Below are 14590 nucleotides of genomic sequence, written 5' to 3'. Positions count from 1 at the left end.
CATACTGCCACAATAACTTCAAAAATACGACAATGTGATACATACAGAACTAGATGCCTGTAAGTCAGTCATTTTTCCCAAACGTGGAGTGCCCTGCACTGAAATCAAGCTGGACACAATATTTTACAGTCCCCAACCACTTTTTTGGAACAAAATGGAGATGAGAATCTGAATGGAGCGGAAAAGGTCATGCTACTCTTAGACATTTTCCTTGAGAGCAATCAGCTTGAGAGTCTCTTAAGCATAAAGTGTGGCTAATTACATTACTCTAAAAGAAAAGACAGAGAAGTGCAAAGGCTCAACAGTCTACCTGGAGGCTCATGCAAGTCAAATAAAATGAATACAAGAAGGCATCTCAAGTCCATCTGAAGGGGAACAGCCACAGAAGCCACGATTTTGTTGAGTGTGCCTGTGTGCTGGGGGGTTTACACCATGAGGGTTACCATACTGTACCACAAAAAATAGGCTGTGTTAACCACAACTATGAAGGAACATCTATCAAGCTCCTATTGGCACAATGAGTTGCCCTGAAGCTGCACCCAACGGCCTCAAAAGGAGTGGATAATGGACGACCAGATCTCTACCAAAGTGGCATATAAAGTATCTGTCCGCTGAATGTCCATTGGCACTTCCAAATGTGCCACATTGTAGGGATCCCAATGAGCTCCCACAACTCCAATTGCAGCACTAAGGGCTCCAATACTTGTCAATTGGGCAATGCATCCAAGCCCACCATTGCACACGAATCAGTATCAATGGTGAACATGTCATGTATCTCCACCTTATATAGTAAATGGCATCCCTGACTAACTGTCTACTATCAGAAAGGCCCCTAGGTAATACTCAATGGAGGATCCAGCAGGTCCCGACTCCCTCCCCACACCAAATGTGTTGGCTCAAAGGACCGCAAACAATTCTTTGGGGTCTCCATGCATTGCCACAGGCAACACTGGCATATCCCATAATGTTGCATCTGAACCAACTTGTTGCCTGCTGCTAGGCCCCTTGGCCCACAGGCTGAAAAAAATACAAGATCCTCCTTAGCTGTGATCTATCCCATTGGCATCTCCAAAAAGCTTGCCTAAAGGGTTCTTTGATGCTTTGCTATATTCAGTGTCGGTTGCAGTTGGGGGCCCAATCCACATCATCCCAAATCAGTATATGTTTGCCAATCAGTGACGTGTAAAGCAAAGAAACTCACTACCATCTATGAGATTGAAGAAGCAGCCAGCTCCAGTCTCATGGATCGCAATGCAAATAATTGAAGGCTCAGCCCTCCCAAATCGGCAGTACTCCTGCATGCCTCACCAAGAAAGGTGTGGGTCTAGCTTCCATGACTTCCCTTGTAGCTCTACGATTCAGATCCTTTTTCAAGGGAGGTTGGGGAAAGCTAAGCCATGCTGCTTTCTACCCTAGGCCAGCTTGCCACTCTTATATATGACAAAGAAGGTATCTAAGGGGGTGCCCATGACCCCTTCTACTGCTACCTATACCAGGATGCCCAATAGTGAGAATTCGGCTACCCATCCAACATGCAAGAGCATGTTGAGCTAAAATATGCATTACTTGCTGATTAGCCTCTTAAAAAGCCCCAAAACACACTAAAAAATGCTCTTTTAGAGTAAAATCCCTAAAAACGAGGAGCGGTTTGAGAGAGTTCAGTGGAAACCCTAAAACGAGGAGCAGTTCGAGAGAGTTCAATGGAAACCCTAATTTTTGGGGCGCCCTTCCACATCTATAAATAGACAGGCTGCCCCCATTCAACCTTATTCCGTCTGTGCAGGTTTCTCACTCCACGTGTAGATTTCAGCCATCAACCTCCTCCTACATGGCTGTCCAGCCCTCGAGACAGCTGCCACTCCATCCGTGTTTGCTCCTGCTGCTGGCGCCTTCATCCATGCTAACGTCAACTGCTGGCGACATCATCATATGCTGCAATCTGATCATCCAATCATCGCCAGCCACATCATACACTGTTTCAGCCTCCGATCAATGGTACACTGCTGCGTTTACCAGTTTCCAACCTCCAAACTGCTGCATTTTGGTGATCAACCTGCTGCCATTCACTATTCAGCACTTCTACACTCCGACTAGTGGTCACAGACTTGGGATCTGTCTCCGGTGGACATCACACTCTGACATTGCTTTGCCCTTGAGCACATTGTACACTCTTACATTCATTTACAGGATTCATTCACTTCAAAGTTGTGTTCTATCTCTCCCTTCTTCTATTTGTGTTTGAGTTTTTGAGTTTGAGTTTTGAGTTTTATGTTTAGGGTTTCAGTTTTGAGTTTTGCGTTTAGGGTTTGAGTTTTGCCCTCTGTGTCTGTGTCTGTGTCTGTCTCTGTGTGTTTCTGTCATGGTAGTACACTCTGTGTGTCCTCAGTGCAAACCCTAGCAGTTTTCTTCACATGGTATCAAAGCCGGTGCTCTTGTAAAGAGTATCCTACAGATATTGTGGAGAGCTAGTTTTTGTGCGAGGCTCACAATACAACTCGTAACCGAACCACAATGTCCCAAACACCTTCTTCTCCAGTCCCTATGATGTCTTATCAGGCTTCTCCATCATTGGAGGCCCTAAGACGACATTAAGGACTCGGTGAGGAGGACGACACTCCACCTTCACCAGATTTCACTAACATGACAGAGGACTTTGAGGAGTACTGTCACAACAAGTACGGTGATGTTTACACTCCTCCTACCAGTTTTGCTACCACATTCGGACTAGTTGGTGAGGCTGGCCACCTCTCCGATCATGGAGGACATATGGCATTCGGAACGTCTGGCGATCCATCATCATCTCAACCAAGTCCAATGTCAGGTTTATACAATTCTTTTGAGTTGCATGAATAAAAACCCTTGCATGTTTCTTCTTTTGAGGGACAGGATCTAGATGGCTTTGCGTATGTGAACTTCAATAGAGGGGGCTCACGAAGCAGACGAAATTCAAGTACATCTACAACTTTTGTTTCATTTCAACATATCACACACACTTTTCACTTCCCTTCCATCCCACCCTCTTATATATCACACCTTGATCACCTCTCATCATCTTTCCAAAACCTTGGATTACACTCCACATCTGCATCACACACCCTAGGGGTTGGATCTTCCATCTCCGCTCCTAGCAGCTTTTCCTTCTCCACCCCATTCTCTACCTCTTTGCACCATGGTACGGTCAAATTTCACCACTTGGTCTAATTTTCCATATAACAAGTGCTTGAGTCCCAAGGTTCTTGGAACCTCATCGTTGGTCTAGAGCCTATACCAGACCCTCCTCTAGCTCACCCTGATTACATCCGTCAATGGAGAGCTCGCAATGCCATAGCCAATATTGAGCTGATGCAAGGATTGCTTCCTGAGTTTCACTCTCAGTTGTTGCAGCACTTCCCGCTCGCGTCAGAGCGTTGGAGTCACCTTTTTTACTGCTATGCGGCTCGTGATCGTCCTTGGCGCATCAATCTCGACTTTGAGTTTCAAGAGTTCTCTATTAAGAAAGGGGATGATCTGAAGTTGGCTGAATATAGGCGATTACTTGCCGAGTTCGCCACTACTCGCTCTCCAAAGTCAGATGACAATCAAGTTACATTCTTCTTGAATAGGTTGCCCGAAAAATACTTTAATTTCATTCAACACATCATCTCCCAACCTTAGTTGCCAACCTTCTACGAGTTTAGTGTCAGTTCTTGCATTACGCAAGGCTGCATAATCAAGTCCACGAGATCCTCATCACAGCCTTATTCAAGGGCAGTTACCTCTTCTTTGGGAGGGAAAACCACCAGTAGCAAGAACTAACAAGATGCAAACCTATCTTAGCAGCAACTCCCTAAGAAAAACCGGTTTTGCACACACTGCCAGAGAGCAGGCCATGTGGACGAGGAGTGTCACTCCAAGGCCCAAGGTCTTCCACCTAAAAAGCCTCAACAAACCACTGCGACTGCACAGTCCAGTGGGGCTACGCCTTCCGCTTCTACTTCATCTACTTCTTCAACATCCGTTGTTGCTGCTGGACATGTGGCTCGAGTACAACCTCAGCAGCCCATCTCTTTCACTACCCCTGAGGGACTGGCTGATTGGTCTGCAAGTTTCAATCCCATTATCGTGATTTTCCAAGGAGATCAATGGTGCTATCCCAAGATCCAGAAGGAGCATTTGAAGTAATTCGGGGAGTTCTCACCTAAGCTAGCACCTCCGAAGAAGGGGCCTTTCCACATTGTTAAGAAGCTCAACGACGTGACTAATCCTTCTAATTGAAGATGCATCTAATATTTCATGTGAGTAATCATGCAAAGTATCATGGACTTATTCCTACTACAACCCCAAATCTTGGATGCTAATGGGCTTCAAGAGTTATTGGTGCCACAACAAGTGTTACTCCACAAGTAGTAGGTACAAAAAGGGTACACAAAGGAAGGAGCTCCAATATTTGCTCAAGTTTCAAGGTTACCCCATGCACGAGGCAATGTGGTTAGATGAGTATCAGTTTAGTGATGACTCTTTGCCTTTGCTTTGGATCTACCTCAAGGCTATGCCACTAAGGAGCCATAAATCCAGTGGGGGAGAATGTAATCCACCTAGGTATCACCTAGGTACACGTACTCATATGCCAAGCAGGTGATGGGACAAGCAAAGGCAGATGACATGGTTGTGGGAGCATGTGAAAGAAGGATTGCTCCAAGGCTCTCACTGCTTTGGGGTGGGACCTCTCAATGTAAATAGGGGTGAGCTACACATGGCAATCTGCCAATCCTACTTGGTTTAAGTTTTGGGCCTAAGAAGGGGTGTTAGGCAAAAAAAAGTGCATTCCATATTAAACCTTAATTAGGTCACTTAACCATTCCCAAAACTCAAACTTTAATGCGAAAAGAATTTATGTGTCGCATCAGCCATCTCCCAACCTATAGATAGATATGCCTAGTCGCCTACAACTTCTTCCATCTTGCCTCGCTTGGACTGCCTCATCACGTGGTTGTCAGCGCAATGACCCATTGCCACCACCCTCTTCCAGCCCTTGTGGGTTCTATTGTTGCTGCCCAACTCTTCTAGAGGGTCATACCTACTACATTTCATCCCAACTGCTGACCACTGCATCTTCTAGAACCCCATGACCACATCAGCCTGCTGTGTTTCGCTAGTTTCAAACCTCGCCCGCCTGTTGGCTACCTTTCTCCTCCTCAACTGCCTCAGCACCTGATAGGCTGTTCCCAACTGCTACCCTGTTCATCTAGCTATCATGGACAGCTGCATTTTCAGGCATGATCAATGCACAGCTCCTCAAGGGCACACAGTGCTTTGAGACTCTTCTATGTGCTGTGTTTTTTATGCCTGCCCACTTCTCCATCATCCCTCAGCTCTGACCAAAGGTTTCAGCACTCAGGATCCGTCTTTGATAGACATCTCCCACAAGAACCATTGGATATTGGACAGCTCCATGAGAGTGCGCAACAAAAAAAGAACACAAACACGGAGAGAGAAAGGAAGAGAGAGACTGATATAAATGCAGAAAATAGAAGGAAACTACTGCACTGATCTGAACAAAATATGAAGCTGACCGATCAGCCCTTGCATGCATCTCAAAGCATCAATGAGGGCACCGAATCAGGTTCATGATGGAGAATGCACCGAATGACAAAGCATGTCCACTAGATGACAAAGAGTGTGCTGAACCCTGCACAATGCTGAAGAGAATGACCAGCCAAGTGTGAGGAGGCTGTGAGACCAGCCTTCCTTCCGTGGAGGGGTGGTAATAACCTAATTATAACTCAATTACAGCAAGCAAAAATTAATGAAATGCTGAAACACAAACATTTACCTATCAATCTTGGACATTAGACACCCTATTGGCCCCAAAAACTAGCACCCCTTTTCGGTATTTCTTTATCTTTAGTGGCAATTGAATTTGAATACAATGGGATTCCTTCAATCCCCTTCGCAATCCAAAAGCCCCTTGCTGTCAATAATGACCAGCAAGTCTTCAATTTGTTTTGCCCCTTGATTTACTTGAGCAATTGGCCTTCACCAACTCCTTGGGAAATGAAATTTTCCCCAAATTTGAATGTTGGCTAGTCCCTCACTTGAATCTTGCGGAGGATTAATTCTCAGCCCTGAAAATTTAGGTCTCAAGGCTTCAATCTCCTAGCACACTTCTAGAGGTTGCTATCAAACCCTAATTTCTGTTGTAAATTAGGGTTTACAACAAAGAAAAATACAATTTCTCAACCTCCATGGATTAGAATGCTAAGATCTTTGAAGCAAGACTAGGAAATGGCTGGAGAATGAAAGAAAATGTTGAATAGAGAGAAATTTCAGAATTCCATCACAAAAAAATGGAAGAAATCAACTACCGTCATGTTTAGACAACCATGAAAGCTATCTCCATTGCTGGAACACACTGAATATGATGTTTATTTGGCTGAAACCACCCTCAAACTAATGTCACCTACTGCCGTAGTCTCTTCAGGGCATATCACCAACTCCCAGAGAGTCTTTTGCTGGCTGAAAATGACATGTCAACTGTTGTAGCAGCTATGGTAGCCTTCTCTCTATCTCTCTCAACTTGCACAAGGCCAGAATGACCCTCTCTCTCTCTCTCTCCCCCCAACCTCAAAAACGTCTTTCCCACTTGCATGGGAAAATTTTGCCAAGTGGTAGCCTTTTAATCCCATTTTTCAACATTATCTACATTATTAAATTAATTTTCAACTTTAAAATTCTAAAAATTATTTATAATAATTTTAGTGCCCAAAAAATTAGTCTAACCAACCAACAATGAAATTAGCTAGGCCAAATCATCTCCCAAGTATTTTTGAATCTTCTTCAACCCCCCCTGGATTGGCATTAAATACCATTAAATACCAAATCTCTAGTGTCACCAAACTGACACTTATGGCTAATAAAATCTCTTAGGCCAATTTCTAACACCAGATACCACCTAGTATCTCTATAGCATACTTAAGACAACTTTTGGCTTTGACATCCATTGATTTTCTCGAGTCCTTGGCTCATAAATATGAAATAATCTCAATTGCACTTCACATGGGCAATAGATATTTAAACATTAACTAAAAATTAATCCAAATATTAAGTAAAATAAGAAAAATTTCATGTCCTCCTGACACGCTAAGCAATCCCCCAAATTGGCCAACCAACTACAAGGATATGTACTAAATCTGGCCAACCAGCATTTAATGTTGGTCACCAAAATTAAATAGCTAGAAACCAAATTGAAAGCAAGCAATGGGCAGCCTATAAGCTATGATGTACAACCTAAAATAACAAGCTGCCAATGTAAAACTGTAATGCAAGGGTGACATCCTATCAAAACACATTAAATAACAAACACACAAAATGTCAAAGCTCCTAATGTCCTCGTCTGACTTAGACTGATGCTCACAAGCAAGAGATCACTATGCATGACACAAATGTCCCCTAACAAGCTCTACCTTTGAGGATTGTGTACATACATTCAATTTTCATCAGATTCTCTTCTACCCTATACAACATTTTTATGTTTTTATCTAAGTTGTTGTGTTTTAATCATATTGTTATTGTGTTTTAATCATATTCATGAAATCTATGTTTTCTCAATGAAATACCTAGTATATCTTCACAATGATGTGTTTAAGTAATCTATAAATCCTACACAACTTTCGAGCTCAATTTGTTATTCTAAAAATATGTTCACAAAATAATACAATTCACTTAAGAAACCCAAGTTTTAAATCAAGGTCCCATGACTCAAGACTCAAAATGCAATGAAAACCATCTACAATCAAAATGCCTAGAACCTAGAATCAAAATGCCTAGATATAGCCATAACGTTGCCACCTATGGAATTCCTAGTAGGTTTCCTATTGTAATCCTTACGCTAACCACCCTTATCATGCCAATAGAATAGTCCCACACAAATGAGGTGTAACCAACCCTTTGTGTATCATCTACTATCAAGATGTATGGCCCAATGATTCAAATTACTTTGATGCTCTCACACCTTGAAAGGCGATTTGTATTACTTGAATGTTTTCATATATGATTAAATGTTTTTATTTTTTATTCAAGGATGACCAATGGCCAAAACATGCATGTAATTATACTTGGGTTTTCATTGACAAAATGCCCAAGAGAAATTAAAAGTTTTAGTTAGGTGCTCAAATTGACCAGAAAGCTGAGATGACTAAGACATTTTCACTCAAGTAGTCACACAAGCCCACATAATGAGTGGTTTCAAAAAGTAAAACCATATACTCATGATTAAAGAAACAAACCATGAGCCAATGAATCTATACGATTAAGCTCTCCAAAATCTAAATTTAAGAGGTTACTATTTTTTGAAAATTACTCAAATGGAAATTATATTCGTGTCAAAGGCTCTAGAATTTCACAGTAGCTATCTCAAATTCTTAACCATTTCAAAGATTTTTAGAGTAGATGGTTCAAAAGCTTCTTTATCTAGAAAATTAACATGTAACACCTAGAATAGTACGTGTCATTTTAAAATAGACAAGTGTGGAGATACTTGTCATCTTGCTCAACACTTGCCATTTTCAACAAAAATTCATCATTTGTAGCATTTTCTTTCCACTTTTGAGCATCCAACCTCCACACCTACATATGTCAAAGGTCTCTCTCTTCACTTCCAACAAGCTCTAATGCTGAAATTTTAGCCACATGCTTTGTACTTGCTTATCTAGTACTCATTCACAAAGCTCTTTCTACTTAGCTTGAACACATCAAAGCACAAGAGAAGAAAATCAACTTACTGTCTGGTGTATGTAAAAATTAGGGTTTCAAAACCCTCATTCTCAGATTTGCAGCTAATCAACCCCATTGTATATAGTTCACGCACTTTGTACCCGTGGTTTGCTGCAATAAAATCCTATAAAGGGAAAGCAGGTCAGTTCCCCTCTCATCATGGTGCCCCCCCCCCCTCTCTCTCTCTCTCTCTCTCATCCTCTATCTTATTTTCATGGCAATAACTGATCAAGTTGGTTAAGTTCAAAGTATTGTAATTCTTACGTTCTTCCTTGTACTTACAATGGTATTGTAATTCTCACATTCTTCCTTGCACTTATAGTGGTATCAGAGTAAGGACTTCTTCCTTGTAAGAACTTTTCTGGGATAGCAAGATCTTTGGGCTCAACATTATCATCGATGTTTATCATGTCAAGAGGTGAGGAAGAGAATTTTGGCCAAGAACATAAAGGCTCCCGACACTCTATACCTACATGCTTCTTTGATTATGAGAAGATACAAAGATACAAGGAGATGGAAGCCGATCCAAAAACTCAAGCCTTGATAGAGATAAAAAAAAGCAAGGGCTTAAGTAAAGGTCTCTAAAGATTTCCTTACCAAGGCTCTTGAGATAGATAGTATGACGGTTGCAAAGGCCTACCTTAGCATGAAAGGTACCAATGTTATTGACACAACAAAGTCTACGAAGGAAAAAACATCACCTATCATTCAAGGATCCACCCAAATTGTGACTTCAAAATCTCATTATACACAAGCTATCTCTTGTCCCCAAAAATCCCTCCATGGAACAAGGCAACGAAAAAGTCAAAGAACCCGCTATTTCCGTCGTAGTTGAATCTCCAAATATGCTTTTAGCAAAGGAAGATGATGCTAAAAGAGACATCAAGCTTGGAGAGAAGAGTGTCAAGTTTGACGTTCTCTATGGTAAGAGAGATTCTCAAAAAGCTATGTCTATTATTAAACAATTCAATGTTGCTTTTCGTGGTGAGGATTATCCAAGAAAATCAAAGATTGGGAGGGATAAAATACTACTTTAATTGGTTTCTCAGAGTTGTTCAAGAGGGAAGCGAACCTAAATCTTGATAAGAGCATAAGGAGATGTTCAACAAGGAGTTTCCCCATTCATCCTTTGAAACCGATGTGCAACAAGAATGGGATGAGCTAAAGCAAGGCCAAGGAGAAAATGTAGAAACATATATCAATAGGTTTGCAATCATTCCTCTTAAATTTACATCTCTTAATGAAGTTCCCTCCAATAAGGAGATGAGAAATTTTGTCCATGGGTTAAATTCAATAGTACAACGAGCTATCAAGATGAAAAAGCTTGATACTTTGGAAACAACCTAAGATGCGGCCCTCCAAGATAAAGGACTACATATGCCATGGATCCTTCATAAGTCCTCCAAAGAAGAACCACAAAAGAAGAAGACTATGATGTTTACAACAAAAGAAAGAATATCAACAAGAGCCAAAGCAAAAGGATGGAGGTAAACTATATTTGCCATCCAAACAGAAGCTAACATATCAACAATTAGCAAAATATACAAGAGAATTGTGATGTCTCTCTTGTGGCGAAAAGAGATACATGGCTGATCCATGCACTAACCAAACAAATAAGGAGAGCCTGTTAGCAGGATTGTCGGCTCATGTGTAAAATTATGCATGCCTAATAGGTTGGGCACACTTGTATGTTTTTTAGGCATTTTAAAGTGGTCATTTCATAAGGCTTTTAGCATTTTATGCCAATCAACCAGCATTGCATGCTGACCGACCAACTGTTGGTTATAGCCTAGTTACTGGGCTTCTCCTCTTTTTCCATATATGCATTCATCATCATTCATTAGGTGGACTTCTTGTTGGAGAGAGGAACCAATACCAATGCCCACACAGCCAATGACTCATTGTTGTACGTGATTATCTTGTGTTTAGTATATGGATTCCATTTTTCAAGCACATCTGTGAGTTCTCTTCCTTTGTAGTGTTCTCTCTTTCATTCTCTTCTATCTTGTATTTAGTAGTTTATTTCAGCACTTATCTACGCTTCCATTGTTGCACCACTTCTGACATAATATCGAATTGCAAGATCTAGGCTCTTGTTGCTATGTTTTTCTGTTGAGTCATACCTTCTCATTACTGATCAGGCGATAGTCTATTGCTACTCCCTGACCTATTTGCTGCCTGCTCAACCTGTGTTTGTTGCATTTAGTGTAGTGTCCGCCTGCGTTTACCCCATCAATACTTGTGTTTTCAGGTTGCACTATTGTTTCTCCCCTTGGTAGCTCCTGCACTACTAATGCTAGCTAACTTTTGCTCAACATATTTGCGTTTTCAGGTTTGGTCTCGGGCAAGAAATTTGAGTGTTATGATTCCTCCAAGTGCAAATCTTCTATGGGCTTGGAAATAAAGAGATGCAAGTGTGTTGCATGTCTTAATTACAAGTTGTTTAACAATATTTTAACCTTGCTCCAACATACAACCAAGGCATCAAAGGCTTGGAATGTACTGAGAAGTTAGTACAAAATACAAAAGTAAACAAGGATTTAAAACATGAAGAATCAACTAGCATTCATCACTCAGGTCAAGAATCTGTGTGACCAGATGGCTAGCACTAGTATACAAAAGACTAGTGATGAACTAGCTCAAAGGTGTCTTCGAATTTGTCCACCAAAGTTTGATGGACAGGTAACTACCCTAAACACTCAAGTGAAACCCCTAGCTTTAACATTTGAGAAATTTTGTGCACTACTAATGGAGAAGGAGGAGTTGCAACTTAAAGCCAAAAAAATAGCAACAACAGTGATTCTACATTCTTTGTCAATGCAAAAAGTAAAGGTGCTTACCCTACCAATGGTGACAAAAAGAAAAAGGGTGCTAATAAAAAAATTTCAAAAGAGCACTTCTACTACAAGAAAAAAGGACATGCAATTGCAATCATTTCAAGTAGATTAAAAAAATAACACCCTAAAAAGTAAAGGGAAGGAGACAACCAATACGACTGAAGCAAAGTTAAGAGTTACTCATGGCAACCATTGAGAAAGTATATTCCTCAGCACAAGAAGTATCCTGTCACAACTCTATAGAAACAGAATTTGTATCCTTTTTCATTAATTTATCTATATAATGATTTATTAAATTTATTTCCTTTGCACTAATTAGATATAAAGAAAAGTGCATTGGAGCTGGCCACTGATGAGTGGTCACAGGTTATGGTGGACCCACACGGTGGGTTAGAGAAAAGATAGTTCACATTCCACCTATATGACCCGATTGGGCGCCTGTGACTAGAACTCACGCATATCAGGGTTAGACTCGCACACAGAAAGGATTGATGCCTTGAAGTGTGGGCTAGATCCACCAGAACAGACAGTTACAATCAACAAGATGGCATGATCATGAAATGCTTGTATAATGTGCATGTGTGGGCTGAAAGCTTGAAATGTACATTTCTTTGCATAGGAAAGTCACATGAAGATTCGGATATCATTTTTGCGATGTACATGGAAAAAGCTTTCATATGATACCCATATTGGGGGGGTCCCTAAATTCTAGGAGATCCCTAAATTTTAGGAGCCTCGAATTAGCCTAAAAATGCTAGTCCTAAAAAATAGGGATGTCATTCTAAAAATAGTAAGTTCTGTACTCTGACTGTGCTTACTAAATTTGGTTGTTTCTATTCTTGACAGTATTCAACCCAAAAAGGAAGGCCATAGAGAAGAGACAAGTGTCAAGACACTTGTCACACAAGTTTCCAAGTGTCCCACCACTTGTCACATCTCATGACATGTGGCTGGACACTTGTCTTGTGCTACTCCACTTTCCCCTTTTGTACTAGCTCTCCCCTCTCTTATAAATAAGAGCTCGTTTTTCTTCATTCAGGATCGTTTTTCTTTGTTGTAAACTCATGTACAGCACCCACAGATAGCCAGAAACTGGCCCCATCCATCCCATCATCATCCCCCACTTCTCCATTATCAAATTCCTCCATATTCCCTCTTCTATCACTGCTGTTTTACAAGACAGCAAGCCTGTAAATTCATTACAGCACCTCCTTCTTGAGCTCTTTCTTCCATTTTAGCTACAAGAAGCAATCTCTATCCATGTACTGCTGATCAACGATGAAGAAAGGCTGAATTCCCCTTTTTCTTCTCTCATACTGTAAAGAAATCAGTTCTTATCATTGCATAATAGATAATGCATGTGTGTTTGTACATCTTTGCATGATCTTGTGAGAGTGAGAATTACTTCTTCTCACTCTCAGGTTGATTGTAACTGAGCTCTTCCCTAAGGGACTTGGGTTGAGCAGAAATACATTCCTTCGGGGGGGGGTTGCCCATCTTCAACCCTCAATCTTGTCTCCATTACTTTTACATTTTTATGGCTGTAATTTTGTGAGTAATTTTCATTTTCAGCTTTAAGTGTTCATTCTCTTTTCTATTAAATCTCGAAAACAAGCAAATATCATAATTGTTAAGCATACTACGTTGTTCGGAGCGTTTACAGTGGTATCAGAGCTTTGGCTCAGTCCTCACCCCCAACACTGGTAGTGCTTACAACTATAAGTTTGTTTGTTTCAGCCCTTGCACTGAGTGCGTGAGCATATTTTTTTTTCTTTAGTCTCAATGGATCAATCGAGTGCTATCCTTCAAGCCATTCAATGTCTTAGAGAGGAGAATCAGCAAATTCGTGAGCAACTTCTCAAACTAGAAAAAGTTGAGAATCCCAAAGAATTCAAGGAAAGAAGCCCATCTACTTCAAGGAAACAAAGCCATACCAATGAAAGGAGCCGATCAAGAAGTCCAACTACTTCTAAGAGGCAGTCCCATTCTACTTCAAGAAAGAGATCGCGTCGAAGCTCATCCTCTTCTTCAAAGTCATCTGGCGCCTATTCTGATGGATCCTCTTCTAGTAATGAAGAGTCACACCCTTCTCGTGGAAGACCTCATCATCGTCAAAGGCGTCGACATTCTTCACCCTCGTCTCCATCTTCATCCCCATCAAGCACTTCATCATCTTCAACCTCAAGATCCGAGCATGGACGAAGGAATAAGAAGAAGAAGAAGACTAAGTCACTATCTCAACTTGAAAAGAATATCAAGTTCAGTATGTATGATGGTTCCCGAAATCCCGATCTTCTTCTGAAGTTTATTCGTCAATTTCAAATTTTGTATGGTCGTGACAAGTATAAAGAAAAAGAAAAGATTAAGTTTGCAGCTTTACATTTAACCGACTTAGCCCATACTTGGTGGACGAGGTTGGAATATGATCATGCTGCCCCAAAATCATGGCGGTCCTTTGTTCGCCTGATACAAAGCCAATTTCTTCCTGTTCATTTCAAAAGAGATGTAAAAATGGAATGGGATCGGCTTTGGCAAAGGAAAAATGAGTCACTTGGTGACTATACCAAGAGATTTTGGGAGCTACTTTTGAAGGTCCAACATTTCAAGAAGATCAGCAGTTCGGAAAAGCTTAGGAAGTTTCAAGGAGGTTTGCATTTTAAACTTCGTACTACTCTTAATCATTATCATTGTTCTAGTCTCAGGGAACTCATTGACCATGCTGAGACATGGGAAATGGAGCATAATGGCAACAAATCATTCCAAAAGAATGATAAGAAGAGAGTAGCTGATGATGAGGAGTATTCAACCCCAAATGAAGGACAAAAACAGTGGCAAAAGCAGCCATCAAATCAAAAGAAAATGAAGCCCTATGCACCTCCTAATGCTCCTCAATTTCGCTCCAATCTATACCCACAAGCAAAGCAATTTTCCGAAGAAGAAAAGCAACGCTTCATGAAAGAAGGGAAGTGCTTTAAATGTGGACAAACAGGCCACATAGCGAA

At 41.0% G+C, this 14590-nt stretch overlaps 1 protein-coding gene across 3 annotated transcripts in view; it reads right to left on the bottom strand.

Moving 5' to 3' along the window:
- The window catches only part of LOC148010956 (protein CHROMATIN REMODELING 35-like), a 120303-nt gene that overhangs the window by 92880 nt on the left and 12833 nt on the right, over positions 1–14590 (bottom strand). Inside the window, exon 1 of one of the 3 annotated variants that reach the window (XM_087671917.1) lies at positions 8760–8875. The exons of the other annotated variants lie outside the window; for them this stretch is intronic. The gene's annotated coding sequence lies outside the window, so the exon portion shown is untranslated. Of the gene's footprint in view, positions 1–8759; positions 8876–14590 lie in introns of those variants that run through there. 3 annotated transcript variants of the gene reach the window in all.

Source organism: Lygodium microphyllum, chromosome 29 (genome assembly GCF_053477565.2).
Source record: "Lygodium microphyllum isolate KBCC chromosome 29, Lygodium_microphyllum_v1.1.10, whole genome shotgun sequence".
NCBI lineage: Eukaryota > Viridiplantae > Streptophyta > Polypodiopsida > Schizaeales > Lygodiaceae > Lygodium > Lygodium microphyllum.
The sequence above is the reverse complement of the archived record's forward strand: the minus strand, read 5'-3'. Positions and strand labels throughout refer to the sequence as shown.